This window comes from Semicossyphus pulcher, unplaced genomic scaffold (genome assembly GCF_022749685.1).
Source record: "Semicossyphus pulcher isolate SPU_LCO1_2020_fin unplaced genomic scaffold, fSemPul1.0.p SCAF_2, whole genome shotgun sequence".
Lineage (NCBI taxonomy): Eukaryota > Metazoa > Chordata > Actinopteri > Labriformes > Labridae > Semicossyphus > Semicossyphus pulcher.
Window position 1 is genome coordinate 5084743 of NW_027211693.1, and position 16009 is coordinate 5100751.

Here is a 16009-nt window from a genome sequence, read left to right on the forward strand (position 1 = left end):
AACAGAGACACAGACCTGAATCACTTATCTGCCTTTGACTTCTAAATGTTTTCCTTGATTCTCGTCGCTTCACAGCTTAAGAGGGCCGGAACAAAAATACAGAAAGCTAATGAAAAGACTGAATATAAAGAGAGCCTTTTAAAGCGGTGAGAGTGAGCAGATGTTTCTCTGTATGGTTGAGATTCTGAGGAGGTGCAGATTGTGTGGAGTCTGGAGGTGTGAATCAGGGTCACATTCTCTCGTCTCCTTCCCTCTCGGCTCTGAAAGGACGTGTTGTGCTGACAGGAGACCTTCGGGTTTTTCTAAAGAGAGTAAGAAGAGGTAGAAGTGATGGCGAGGCGGCCGGAGCTCGGTGAACTCCCGACCTTTAGCTTGGCTCAAGCCGATCAATGGGAAGATACTGTGAAAGTCAAATGGTCATATGGTATAGATCAGAGCGAGGATGCCTGATGGTGAGCAGATTCTGAACATACTCATGTGTGTTGTCCGAAGCTGTTAGCTGGCTGGAATATTAAACTTTAGCCTCTTAAAGGTTCAGCTGAGTCATGGTATGTTGGTAATGGACTAGAGGGCAAACAGGGCATCAGCACTTATGTTTGTGTTTTCTGAAAGCAGCAACTTCTAGAGTGGAGAAATGAAGCCCACGCAAAAAGTGATAAACACTGCAGTTCCTTAAGTGGCCACTTGAGGCTGGCTCCAAAAGTGAGTCAACCCCCATAAAGCTCCATTGTAAAAAGTAGAAATAAACATGTTTACAGCCTGGAATAAAAAACGTTTTGGTCTCGAGCTCAATTTTGCACTGATGACAACTTTATTGGGGATGAAAGTCACCCCTTCAGATTATATTAAAGCTTTAAAGGGGCGTGGCCTCTTCTGAGTGACAGGTGGGTGCTGCTAGACGTCTGCTAGGTGTCATCAGCTAATTCAGTCACTGAACTTGACCTCAGGGTTGCAATTTTTCATGTAAATATCAGACAGATAATCTGTCTCACTGTTTATTGTTACAAACAGATCGTCCAAGAACACAAAGCTCCAGTTTTCTGGTCACAGAAACTCTTTTCACGTTAGCACAAATTAGCAGGTATCTGGCCAGTTAGCTTATTCAGCGTTTGTCATACTGTAGTGGTTTTGTTGATTTTTTGGGGTGCCAGCCGGTATTTCAACCGACAATTTATTATTATTTTATTATATTTAAACCACCACAAGGATACCTCAGTGCCAAGAAGTATCCAGTTATGCAGTAAATTAAACACATGAAACAAGCCACAATAGAAGTAAGAGTCGAACCAAGAAACACAGTTTAGTACCAAAATATATTGAACAGAAGCAAAAACAATTCCACAAAAGGTGTCCCTTACAGGCAAAATAACACATCTTGTGTCCATTTTCACAGTTCAAAAACTAACAAAAGTTAATCCTTTTTCAGTTCAGTTCACAAAGGTAACACCACAGTTTTAGCTCCAAATTTCCACCAAGAGTGAGCTCTCCTGCCAACTCACTCTGGCACTCCGTTAGCTCCCACAAGATACTGAGTGAGACCTCTCACCGGTCATAGACACTCTTTGGCAGAAAGCAAACAAACTCCGCCGACGCAGTCAGAGTTGCCTCCGGTACCGGGCCGTGAAGGACGTCCTCCACGGAGAATCCAGAGACGGGGTGATCCACAAGAATAAGATCCAGATCCGAGGGATTAAAACAACTGGGCTTAAGGCTGGGGCAGCCACTGACACTCACTGATGCCGACCTACTGTGAATCTGCATCTCTGCGTCACCATTTTTATCATTCGCCGGTCGCCCAGCTAATTGGCTAGGAAGTGAATTGCACAATACATTGATTTATTTGTAGCGGCCCTACAGGGGTCAGGATTGTGTTGGCTTTTTTCCCGCAGGGGTCGGCTAGTTCCACAAGCTCTCTTTGTTACCACAAGTAGACTCTAAGTCTGTAGAAAACACTGTCTTTAATCATCTTAAAATCCAAGTAGTGAATTAGCCTCTACTACTACTACATCTACTGTATAACTGCACAAATTGGATAACACAGCAACTTAGCTAACCCCTCGCTCCAGCATCTTGTCCAATAAGGCCGGAGACATACTTTCTTTTAAGTACGTGTTTGCGTGTGCACATGGTGGCTGCCCCACGTTCACTGCATCTGTTTGGAGCGTCGGCTGTGCACATCCTCAAATATTAATAATAGTGTACGCGACATGCAGTATGAACATGAACATGCAGGGTTTAGACTTCTGCCAACAGGGAGGAGGTTCACTTACACTCGGGGGGCCAAATCCAACAGATACCTTAGGTCACTTGTTCCATCAGCAGTTGGGTTTTTAAACAGGCTGTAGGTACTGTTGCCATTGCACATATACCAAGGACTGTTGGCTTTGTGTCTATCATGATGACATCCGTGGGAGGACCGTTACGTCCGTGCGCGGAGGAACATGTTTGTGTGTTCTGTCCACCGAACACACAAAAGCTGTCTGTTGCTTACATCCCACACATACGGTAGTTGCATACGGCCTGAGCTCTCTGGTGTGCCCTCTAGAGGTTTCCTTCAGTAACACGCGCAGTGCAGAGACAAGTATGTGAACAATTATGTTCATGATGCAGCCGGTTGTGAACAAAAAGCAAGTATATCTCCGGTCTAAGGTCGCTTCCGGCTCTAAGAAAACAAGACTGGTGGCGGCCAAAAGGCCAAACTCAAAGGTTAAAAATGTTGATACACAACATGTCGTCTCTTCATTTACAGCCACCATAATCACTAGCGCATATAATGGTGCATTTCCACTAGTTTGCAGATTGTGTAGTCGGCTTTGCTCCCTCTATCTGGTGCTTCTGTAACCTGGACGGACCTCTGTCTGATCTTTAGGCCTTGGATTTCTCTCCGGCCTCTTGTCAGATGTTCGCCTGTTCTGCCGGATTTCCTCCTTTTACCCTCACCTCTGACTCAGCTTCAGTGAACTGGACTTTGATTTTCCCTGCGTGTTGTGCTTCTGGATCCTTTTCTGCCTCTCTCAAGATATTTATTAAGGTCGCACATACACATGGAAAAAGGCCTGTTGTGTAATAGCCAAACTCTACGAGTCCGCCAATAAAGAGCGGCAGAACATAAGACAGCTATTCACATGGAGAACCTTGAGCCATTATATTACATGCTGTGAAAGACAGCTATTAGGTAGGAGCAGACAATTCACTCCGTACGTCTTCTTCTCCGGCTTTATGTCAAAGACCTCATCACTTCAGATACTATATACTCTCTGTGCACAAAGCCGACATTCAAACTGGCTGACCTTGTTTATATTCAGTGGCAGAGTTTTGTGGAATAAAACCATTAAAAGAGGTATTTAATGATAAAATATGCGCATAATTCAGAGATGTTGTCCCTCATGAGTGGATTGAGTTACTACAGTCACAGCAGCCATGTTTTATACTCTGCAAGGTCTCTGTCGGCGCTCAGCTCCTCCAGTCGGCTCGGTCACTCTCATTTCAGAAAGTTGACCCAACTTGTCATTTCACTTCCCGCAGACACGCAGAATATTAATATCCTCACTCTGCATTTGCCTGAGGATGATTACAAAGCTTACCACTCAATCACGGGACGCTAATGATGGCGGCCAGGCGCGATCAGGTGATTGATAGGTGGCATTTAGCCGTGATGGAGCCCAATATACTCTGTCCTCTCACCGGAGGCCCGCGGGGAGGAGAGCGAGCCACAACCTTTCAATAATCGAAAGCCTCTCGCCCGGTGAAAGGCTGATCCTTTTGTTCTAATTAACCCGTGAAATGAGTTCAGCGGCTCCCTCTCTACCTGCGGCGTAAACGCTCTAATAGTGTGTGAACGGCCGGGCGAGGAGAAGAATGCCAAGAGGTGGAAGGTCCGCCGGGCGATTTCAACAGATGCTCTCTGTCTCTGGTAGCATTAGCATCAGGAGAGAGGACGGTACGACGGAGTTTGCTTCACAGGGTGTGACATCTAGAGACTTTTTTGGAAAGCAAAGTGACTGATGGCACAAAAAGAAAGTCGATGTTACAGTTTTAAGGAAAGAGTCCCTTAGAGGGAAATTAAAGGTAGAAGTCCTCTCGTTACTTTGAACAAGTTGCTTTTTATTGAACTTCAGGGACTGGTGCAACATTTTTTACTTTAAATGTATTTTTTAGTCCTCCGGTTGTGTGAGTTAAGATGTTTTTGGTTTCCTTTCTGTGATGGGCTGAGTTAAGTTTTACACACTTCCTCCTTTTATTTTACGAGAGCTCACACGTGCACGCAGACAGACGCAGCAGCAGATCAGAAGCTTACTAAACCATAAAACCCCTCTCATCCTCAATGGTTTTGATATTCTGCTGTTTCTTTCTGCACCACCAAACCCCACTGAGCTCGCATCTATTTCTGCTGACGGGAAGCAGCGAAGGACTCGCAGAAAAAGAGAGCAGAGGAGTGAGGTGGAAAAAACAAAACAAATTCTCCGACATGATGCCCGAGGCGGAGAGGCTCTGCAGGCAGATCGGCTCTCCTTCATCTTCCTGCCGAACAGAGGAGAGGATTTTCAAACGCCGTCAGAAGCAGAGGGCCTCCCCGCTAACAGGAGGAGGGCCGGCGGCGACACTGTCAGTCAGGATGGGATTCGGAGCAGCTCATCTGTTTGCGTGTACAGATTTATATTCACACTGTTATTGTAGGAAGGCCTGAGGGTCACCTAAAAACACTACAATGTGTGCGTAAAATGAATGTTAACAGTCCACTGTTGGTCATACTGTATGTGTGAAACCCACAGACTGTACGTGAGTTAATGTTGTCACAGTGATGTGCGGAATATTTGTCTTCACTATTTTTTGGAGCTATTTGGACGAGAGAGTGAGGTTAGCAAACAATAAGTTGTCTGCAAATGCTAGCGCTGGCTTGGTTAGCAACTAGCATTCAAAATACTGTAACTCTGTCTGGCAGAAATAAAACCGGCTTTAAACAAAATGTACTTATAGCAGACTCCTCAGAGTGTCTTTAAGTACAACCGAACACTGAGCTAGACTTTTTCCTGGTCCGCTCTGTAGCCCCGCCCTAAACCCGCCCCTGCTTTATGGCCTCTGTGACTCTAAAAGGGAGCATCAGTGAATAAATGAACATCGTGCTGTGTTGAAGAAAACTTAAAACTAGAGACTGAGACCATAGACTCATTAGGAAAATGTTTACTGAGGGAATAAATCAAGAAAGAGGTAAGACCATTTTCTCATAGACTTCTATACAATCAGACTGGAGTCGCCCCCCTGCAGGACATTAGAAAGAAAGTAGGTTTGTGGCAATTCTGCATTGGCTTTAATTTTGAAACCAAGAGCCTATGTCCCCTTCTTACATCCTGCAAAGGACGCGGCCTATGGAGGATGTCAGTCGTAGCCTGCGCAGAGCATTTCCCGTTTATGTCACCCTCTGTTCCCACCAGCCTGGCGGCACTCCTGTCGCCTAGCAACAGGTAGCTAGCTGGCTAACTAGCTATCATAACTTATGTCACGTAACCTTACCTATTATTGTAAAGATAATTTGTTTCAAGGCCCCGTTCGTGTTTTAACATTTATATTGCTCACTATTTGATTGAGTTGAAACCAAAAACTTTCACGTTTAAAGTGTGTTCCTCGGCCGCTTCAGAGTCCGCCATCTCGTTTTAATTGCCGCGCAATGAATCTCGGGATACGTTGGGCCACGATATACCCGATGCATCCTTCGTGACCCAGGAAAGGGAGGCATTTGTAGGCCACATCTGAAGGAGCCTTCGAAATAGGAGCACCGCTGTGACGCAATTGGCTTTCAAATACGGCCTTCGAAGGATGCAGCCCCTGAATTTGGACACAGCTATGATTACAAGTTGGAAATAAGAAACAATCAGCGACCACTGGACATTTTGTTCATCCCTCCATCCCAATCTCCTCCCTCTGCAGACCTTTTCTCTCTTTTAAAACAAAAACACACGATAACAGTTACTTAACATTGCGACAGTTTGAGATGATGGGCTGCTAATTTTGAGACTTTCAGATGGATCTTTGGAACAATTTCTTCTCTTCAAGATGCTTTAAAGAAACAAACACACATGCATACACGGGTTTGGTCTTGTTAACGTGCAGCAGGTTGGTTTAGAGTCCAGATGCAGACGACGATCAGACGGTTTTTAGCCTCTCTCTGCTGCAGTTGGCAGCTCAAGCAGCCTAACAGAAATATAGATTTCACCCCAAACACACACACACAGGCTCTCTAACATTTACACTTGCATGCACATTACCTTTGGCTGTTATTATCACACTGCACCCACTCAGTGATTTGGTGTATTGGTTGAGTGGCCAGGGGCCTGAAGTATTGAGTCCTATTACAGCCGCCCAGGCCGAGCGGGATAGCATCAATGTAAACTTGGTAAACAGCAGAGGAGGAGGTGGGAGGGGAGGGGGCCTGTGGCTGTTTGTGCCGCTCTCAGGGAGGAAAATGAGCAGACTTGAAAATGTCATCTGTGGTTGTTGGGCAGATTAAATGGACTTTGAATACATTTGGGGGAAAAAGAACAAATCTGATAGAAGTCCGAGCTGCTCCTGGCTGTTTGTCTTTACTTAATAAAACATCTTGTGTCTGCTTTGTCCAATGGATAAAAACACCCAAACACAAATCCCTTCTTAAACCTTTACCTGCATATAAACCTAAAACTTACACTTCTTCCACAGCCGGGACTTTAAAGTTGAATCCAAATCCTCATTGCAAAGTTCATCCAAACTTTTGCTTTTGTTCTCGTTTTCCTCTAAAACTCATCCAAATACTCTTTCAAACCATAAACTTTATACCAATATCCTCCTTAATCCAGGTCTCCCAAACCCAGTCTCTTAAACTGTTACAGAAACTTTACCAAATTTAATTCTACAGATTCACCTTCATTCACGTCTTCTTCCAAATGTTTTCTCCACACCTTTATCTAAAACCCTCGTCTCTCTTCTTCCAGCACTGGCCTTTAAAGTTGTATCCAAGCCTTTGCTTTGATTTGTAGTTTCTCTAGAACTTCACTTTCATCAATATATTCTTCCAAGCTTGAATTTCTTTCATCAAGTCTTTCATCCATGTCTTCTCTCAATCCCCAACCGTTATCTACGACCAAACAATGCCCCCACCCCGTTATCCCGCTCCTCCAAGCATGAATCTTCAAATCTCCAAAGTCTTTTATCCATGTCTTCTTTCCATCCTCACCCTTTCATTTTTTCTCCAAACCTTCCTCCTAAATATTATCCAAACCTTCACCTGAACCCAGAACTTAATGTTCATCCAAATCTTTGTCTAACCTTTGTCCAAATGTATCCAGGTTTCTCTTCACAACTTCAACTCAGTCTAAATCTTCAGATGCGTAACCTTTATCCAAACCTTCCAGACCTCCACGTTTGAACTTTTATCTAAGCATTTATCTAAAATGTAGTCAAGTTAACTAAACCTCCTTCTCTGGCTTCTTTCGAATCCAAACATCTCTATTTTTTTACCCATCTCTTCACCTTTACCTCAAAGATTTCTTCAGGAACAACCTCCACCTAAATCATCTCCCAATCATTAACCTTAAGTCCTCACGCCAAACCCCAGTCTTTAAACATGAATCTAAATCTATATCTCAAATCTCGTTCAACATGACTTGCATATTTATTTTAAGATTTCTTTTCAGAATTTCACATTAATCAGGTTCGTACTTTTTGTACTTCCATCCAACATTAATCCACATCTTTTATTCTTAAGACCTAAAACTTTGTCCGAGCACAGAACTACAACCTAACACCTCTACCAAACTGTCTGTCATGACTTAATCTCGGATCCCATCGGCTACAGTCTGAGACGATCTAGCCTCCGGGGACACCAGTTAACGTGCCGGGCGGTAAGCGATAAACGACTTCCCGTCAAGACTTCCTTTTCCGCGTGCTGCATTGTCACAGAAAGAGAAACCGGGTTCTTGTGATTTACTCGTTATTAACGGGTCTTATCTTTGCCCAAATTTCAACGTCATGATGCAGATTTGTAAGAAGTAAAAATTCAAGCTTTGTCAGATCTGTCCTCAACTTTTAAAATGATCGTGTGTTGCGATCTGATGCATTCGAGGAAGTCGGGAAATCTGAACGGCTTTTGTGACACAGCTTCAAGGGAATTCATCTCAATTTGAATTTTAGATCTAGAACAGATTGTTAGCTGTTAGCATGCAGAAGTCTGTTTGTAGAGATTAAAGAAGCTAAATCGTCGCTGATGAGAGCCAGGATGTCTTTACCACACAACAATCGCACCAATAAGAAAGGACTAAATAAGACACACGCCAATGGTTAAAAAAGCCAGAGACAACAAATAAATAAACATCACTTTGAGCTATTTAAAAGGCTGATGGGAGTTGGGATAAAAGACTGTTTCAGTCTGTCTGTCCTGCAGGCCGGTACAATGTGACGGCGGCCAGAAGGAAGCAGCAAGAACTCATTAAAAAAAGAGTCCTGAGTTTGAACACCTCAGTCAGCTCATTCAGAGTGGTGCCTGCCATTGCAGCAGGTCTTGACCATGCCCAGCATCCTGATGTTATTGTTTTAAATTAAGACATCCGTAAAAGCAGATCAAGGAATATGTAAGAATGGATTCAACAAAAGAAGAATAAAACTCATCATTTAATATTCACTTTGTAAGTTGAATCCAAATAAGTACAATAATTAGACTCTCTAATTGCCTTCATAACATAAAATAACTCAGCAATTACTTCCACTTTCCTCCAAACTTTCAACGTCATCCAAATGCTTTTTACCTGCTTCCTGTGCAGCCAGTCTCTAGCTGTGTCATTTTTCACAGTGTGAAACACAGCAGGAACAGACCGACAGCTGTGAGTTACATCACACCAAACCTCATCCATTTTTCCTCAGCTTTCACTCCCTCACAGAGCTTTAACACATGTCCTCCATTGACTGACAACAGCTAAAGCATCGACTTGTGGTCTCCAGGGATCAGCTGGGTTCGGATGTCAGCTGTTTAGCAGCATAAAGCAAACCTTGTTAATGGAGTTCTGTTGGGGAAAAAAACAAAAAGGCTCAATTAAACGCAGAGAGAGAGAGAGAAGAGGAGGAATGTAAGATTGACAGAGCAATAATAATCGAAATGAACAAGAGCATGCGAGGAAGGTGGAACGTGAGGCAGACGGAAATAATGAGAGGAGGATAATCCCAGGTAGAGTCAGAGAGGAATGCAAAATAAGGGAGCCAAATAAAGAAAGGAGGAAGGTAAAGCAAGCCAGTTAAGTACTCGCTGTTTGCATCAGGGAGCTGCAGGCCTGAATGACAAAGTCCCCATTAAACCAAGATGGAGTCTCCTGCCTGCAGCCAGCGCTGAACTCGCTCAGGTGGATCCATTACAGAGGCGTAATTAGAGAGGGAACACAGTGATTTCCACAGCACGGTCACTGCTGCAGATTCAGCAGACTGCTGGAAACCCTCACAGGAAGCTTCCAGATTCTTAACGAGAACTAATCTGGACTCTTCTTTAAACCCACGTCTTCATTATGTTTGATTTCTGTTTGGAGCTTTCTTCAGAGGCGACTCAATCAGCTTATTTTGCAAAGGATATCTGGATAGATCTTATCATACTAGGAAGTACCATCAACTTATAATTAATGTATACTTTGATGTTAAACTGGTCAATAAATGCTTCAATGTTTTGGCATTGTAGTCTTTTCAAGCACAAGAACAAAAGCCTCTGCAAAGTGAAATTGTAACACTGTAACACTGAAAGTGCTTTACACCACATGCAAACTTGTTATTATCTGTTGTCTGTAATGTTTAAAGACATGGTGGTAGGAGGCCTACCTGCTGTTTCTGCTGGTTGTAATTTTTGCAGTGTTGCTTTAAGTGTTGCAAGTCGACTGACTTAAATACGATCTTCAGCCCTTCAGCATTACCAACATGAACTAACTCACTGACCTGCTGCGATGCTAAAAAAACCCAAGCTCATATAATATTTGGGGTTAGCGGCATCTGAAAAGAATAAAAACATAAACATATGTTGAACAGGAAGCAGCAAGTGAGAAAAACATGTCCTAATATGGGAAAGATTGGATGCTTTTGCTATACAACACAGTAAAGTTACCACTATTACAGTGGAGTTTGGTAGCTCGTTCCACCAACGGGGGACGACAGAGGAGAAGAGTCTAGTTAGAGACTTAGGGCCCTGTTGTGGTGGGAGCACCAGACGCCTTTCATTGGCAGAGCGTAGCGGGCAGGACGGAGTGTAGACCTGGATGAGGGCGTTCCGGTAGGCAGGAGACGTTTTTGTTGCTGTTTTGTAAGCGAGCAACAGGGTTTGAATTTGATGCGAGCGGCGACTGGGAGCCAGTGGAGGGATACGAACAGTGGAGTGACGTGTGCTGTATTGGGTTGGTTGAAGACCAGTCGCGCTGCTGCGTTCTGGATCATCTGCAGAGGTTTGAATGTGCGTGCAGGAAGGCCTGCCAGGAGGGAGTTGCAGTAATCAATGCGTGATATCACAAGAGCCTGTACCAGCAGTTGTGTTGCATGCTCTGACAGGTAGGGTCTGATCTTCCTCATGTTGTACAGGACAAATCGACATGACCGAGCACTGTGTCACTACAGTTAAGCTTTTTATGTTCCAAAAACAATTTGCAAACAGTGCAAAATATCTGAAAGCCGTTGTTTGATTACAGAGCTTTTCTTACTGTTGCTGTAGTGACCATCCAATGTTCCAATGTTTTAGTCGCATGCAAAGGTGTGCAGGAAGGTCTTAACACGTATCAAAAACACAGAATGAAAATAGCTTTGGGTGATGTTCTCATTGATTGCAAGGTGTTGAAACAGACAGAAAATGATTAAGGATTTGATGGGATGACATGATGATAAATCCAGATTATGAATTGCTGTTGCTTGCAGATAACGTTGCCGTGCTCTCATGTAACGTGTGTTACGTCGTGTTACGTTGTACCTGCCTACGGGAAGAACTGTTTTCCCTCTGCTTATGCCCAACTAACTGTTCACCTGTGACCTTTAAACACCTGACATCATGTGACCAATTACCCCAAAACAATACACACACTGGGGGTCAACGCAAATTATTCTATATTACAAACATAAGAACACAGTGACACAATCGTATAATATGTGCCCAAATCACATAAGGATGAAAAATAAAATCAGTTTGGACTAATTAATTCATTTCAAACTTTATTACAGACTCAATGTCCAGATAGAGAGACAAGACAAAACACAAAATAAATATACTAAAGCACAATAAAAATTCATGGTTTAAAATGTAAAATGTATACGAGAATTAACATCTTATAATGAGGCATCTGTACCAGTGTCTCCAGAGCTGGGATTGGTCGCGCGTAGAACTGCATCTGATATTTGACAAAACCAAGATGACAGCGTTCTCTGAGGCGTCGAGCCGGCAAATAAATGTATACATAAGATTTCATATAACAGCTTGGAAAGTATCGACTCGAGCAGTCACAAACATTTCACTTGCACTACACCATCTTGGTCGCTTAAGAAGAATCCTCATAGCATTATTATAAGCTACCTGTAATCTCTGTAAGCTTGTTTTCCTGTAGTTTGTCCACAGATGTGCGGTATCTAGAGGTGTACAGTAAGCTCTGAACAGAGACATCTTTGCCTGTTGATGTCATCCTCATCTGTCATTTGTTCTGTTATAAAATGTCCGAGATATTTGACTCTATTACAGACAGAAACATTTTTACCAGACAACATGAAATCGGTTCATTTCAACCTTTTATCCTCTTTGGTGCGACATATCAAGGCCGCACTGTTACCGGCATCATATTTAATATCATGTTCAGCACCATATACAGAACAGATCGTTAGCAGCTGCTGGAGGCCAGCACTGCTTGGACTAAAGACCACAAGATCATCTGCATACATCAGATGATTCACTCGACTGTTGCCAATCATACAGCCACTGTCACTGGCTTTCAACTGCTTAGACAGATCATCAATATAAAGATTAAAAAGAACTGGGGACAAAATTACCCCGTCTGACACCGTTACTAACCCCAAATGGAGCTGAAACACTATTTCCCCATTTTACCCGCACAGTCTCCCCCTCGATCCCACAGGATCCGTGTCCGGCACATTCCGTCTGGGCCGCGGTTCTGGTCCGTCAGACGGTGCGAGCCCTCCCCCACAGGAAGCGTGTCCGGGTTACAATGTGTTTGGGCACTCCTCATGGCACAATTGAACAAACAACTTTCTATGTAACACGATCAAAAACTTTTGAAGCATCAATAAAACACATAAGAACATATGAGTTTTGCCCTCTATACCTGTTTACCATCTCCTTTAAGGCATATACACAACTTTAGCAGCATCGTAGCTTTTTACTATACAGTCAAAAACTCTATTAAATGCTGTATTATTTTGCTAATATATGGCACCCAAAAAGTGTCTAGAAGTGAGGACAACAGGTTTAGGTTAAGCAGCATGAAGTATGAAGTGTAACAAACCCACACTGTGATGTCCCTCTACGACGACGCAGGGTCACAGGAGGTGAGTGTAACCAAATTCCAGCTAATATCATCGGAGCGGCATCACAGAGCCAGAGATAAAATAAAATATGTGTTCGGATGGAAAGTATGAAAACAGGCGGAATATAAACAAAAAAACATGATGAGACAAAGGAATAAATGAAAAATATAAAGCATAATCTCGTCCTCGAGGCCCCCTTCTCTCGCTTTTTATCTCCTGTTAGCTCTTTCATATACGTGAGCATCTCTCCATCTATCTGTCTCTGTCAGCCACTTTCATTTTCTGCATCTCCTCCGCCATCTTTCATTATTTCTCCTTCTCTCCGTCTCTCTCAGCCTCTCAGCCTTAATTGAAGCAGTAGCAGCGGGGCGACTGAGGCGATACCTGATTAGGAGGTTAAACCAATGGTGCGGCCCGATGGCAGATCCATCTGCTAATAAAAGCAGGGAGACGATTATATCTGCACATCGCTCTCACCCTCACTCTCTTATTTGATTTTCAATTCAAAGGTGTTTTATTGGCACAAAAATCTAAACCCTCTCATCAAAGCACAAAATACCGTATACATCTTTCAGTTCGTTCACGCTATATCAGATCCAATATCAAATCAATCAAGTGGTGTAAGATAAGACTCGACTATAATAAGGGTGGAACTGAGCGGCCCCTTGAGGATGCACCTTATAACTCACAAAATGAAGTCGTCTTTTCAAGTACAGAGTTGGGAAGGACTTTGTCTTAAAGAAGAAAGTGATGGAAACCTGAAACCAGAAGAGTGACGATGTTAGAGAACAACGTATCCTTATACAAAGGGTCGTTTGATATCTTATGAAAAGTCATGTCCACTTTGTCATAATGTCATAATCCCCGGTTGTCAAATACTGAAGCTTAGTCACAAAGGATATCAAGAGCTACGTTTGTAAGGTCTTTTGTCTTTCTTTCTTACAATGGTTTAGGTCTGTTTTAAATGACCCTTTAGCATCTGTTCTAGCCTCTTTTTTCTCTGATTGTCTGGGCTTAGGTTAGGTTTAGGAAACACATCACGGTGTTGGTTAAAATAATAAATAATATTCTGCTTTCTTGCCTGAATTTCCACATGCTGGGCGGCTGGAGTGCCTTAACTGCCTGTGCAGAAACTAGTATTTCAGCTTCCCTTTAGGACTTTAAATTGACTAAATGTTAGTCATCGTTGTGCGTTAGTTTCTGTTGTTGTATGTACAATAAGTGAATGAGCGCAGCCTCTACAGCAGCACGTTTATGTTCATGGTTTATGTTCATCTATCACATATGGGCATCATGTTTGTGTGTTCCCATTCTTTTGGCCATGCAGCGTATCAACACTTTCTTTGGACTACATTTCATTCACCAACTGTTCTCTCCATCTTTGGCGTCATCACCGGGCAGTTTACTGAGGCTCCCAGTTTGTCCAAATTAAATTCTGGTGTCAACATGATCACTGTTGGGAAATCTCCTCCTCCACACAGGAACGACTGATCCAAACAGAGGAGCCAAATCCAAATATTTGTCCTAAAACAGCCATGGAGTCCAACTGTTTCCTCTCATTGCAGTGAGACCGACAAACAAGTTACAATTAGTCAAATAAATGAAAGAATTTGTACCTAAATAAAGTCTGCAACTGTAACAGGGCTGTGCAGATTTGCTGCAGTTGTGTTTTCTCTCCTAATATAATATGCTTTTACTTTTGGGAAACGCTTTTTCAAAGTAAGTGCGCACTGTTTCAACTTAGTGAGTTTGGGGGGTTCTTCTGTTTCATCAGTTACAACAAAGCTCTCTCCCTCTGGTTACACTGTTGTATTAATGGGATTTCAAACAACATGCATACAGGTTTACACACACACACACACACACACACACACACACACACACTCTTCACTGCAGCCACTGAGATTGTGGTTCCTCCCCAGGTGACGCCGGGCTGCTCATAAAGCTATATGAGGTGTGGGATTAAAGGACTGTGTGTGTGTGTGTGTGTGTGTGTGTTAGTGCAATAAGAAACTTTGTATTGTTTCTCAAGTTAAACTTCCTGAACAGAAAGTGCAAAACATTTTGAAGCAGCAGGCTAAGCCTCCACCTGCTCCACCTCTGACCTCTGACCTTAGTGTAGACAGGTATTTCTCATTCTTTAAACTTTCTTCTCTTTTGGTTTCATGTGTTCGAAAGTGCAGAATATGGTAGGAAGGGAAATGACAGTGAAGTCTCTGAAGTTCAAGAAAAAGACCCAACTACCTACATCACAAATTGAGATGCAGATACATTTTTAGCTAACGACAGCTGATCATCGGTATTAGCATTAACACCTGGCGTGATCAGAGCTTGCATTTTGATCAGATTCAATATGCACCTTCTGCAGGTGGAGCTGATAGAGTCATGAGACGTTGCTGCATGGGTTCTGGTTATTTTCACTCTTTAGAGAAAGTTTTGTTGGGCACTCACAGCAGTTCTGACATCTTTAAAGTTGTTTGGTCATTCTGAAAGCATTCTGATTGCACTGGCATTTAAACATGCAGTATCAGACATCCAGATGGTGTCTGACAACATTGCATAAAGGATCCCTACAGATAGAGACCTTTTTGCGACCGAGGAAGATTCCTCTCTCAATCAGAAACAGCAGTTACATCGCTCTCGTCAAGGTCACCAGACTCCATTCACAAAAACTGTTCAAAAAAAGTTCAGGTGGAACGAAATCTTCAAATAAATCCAGATAGACTTGTGGGTTGCAGTTGCGTTACTTATACGATGTCATAATAACCATGTCATATGTTCATATATTATGTTTATATATTATGTGTTACAATTTAATTTAGCAGATGCTTTTGTCCAAAGCGACGAACATCTGAGAGTTAACACAACACAAGCAACGATCGAGACGGAAGGGAACGAAGTCAGTAAGAGCCAACAAACAGCTTCAAGTGTGACTGGACACTGGTGCTGACAGGCAGAGTATAGTAATAATCATCATCAGCAACATCAACAAGATCAGTAAAGTCATCATCATCATCATGAAAATCCTAGTCAGCATAAACTACATCCTCGATGTAATCGTCATCAATAGCATCAATATCATTAAGGTCAGAGGTGTTCATAAAGAGCTGGGTCTCTAGCTTCTTCTTAAAGGTGAAAGGGAGTCTGCGGACCGAGTGGAGTTTGGTAGCTCGTTCCACCATCGGGGGACGACTGAGGAGAAGAGTCTAGTTAGAGACTTAGGACCCTGTTGTGATGGGAGCACCAGGCGCCTTTCATTGGCAGAGCGTAGTGGGTGGGACGGAGTGTAGACCTGGATGAGGGCGTTCAGGTAGGCAGGAGCCGTGTTTGTTGCTGTTTTGTAAGCGAGCAACAGGGTTTGAATTCGATGCGAGCGGCGACTGGGAGCCTGTGGAGAGATATGAGCAGTGGAGTGACGTGCTGTTTTGGGTTGGTTGAAGACCAGTCGCGCTGCTGCGTTCTGGATCATCTGCAGAGGTTTGAATGTGCGTGCAGG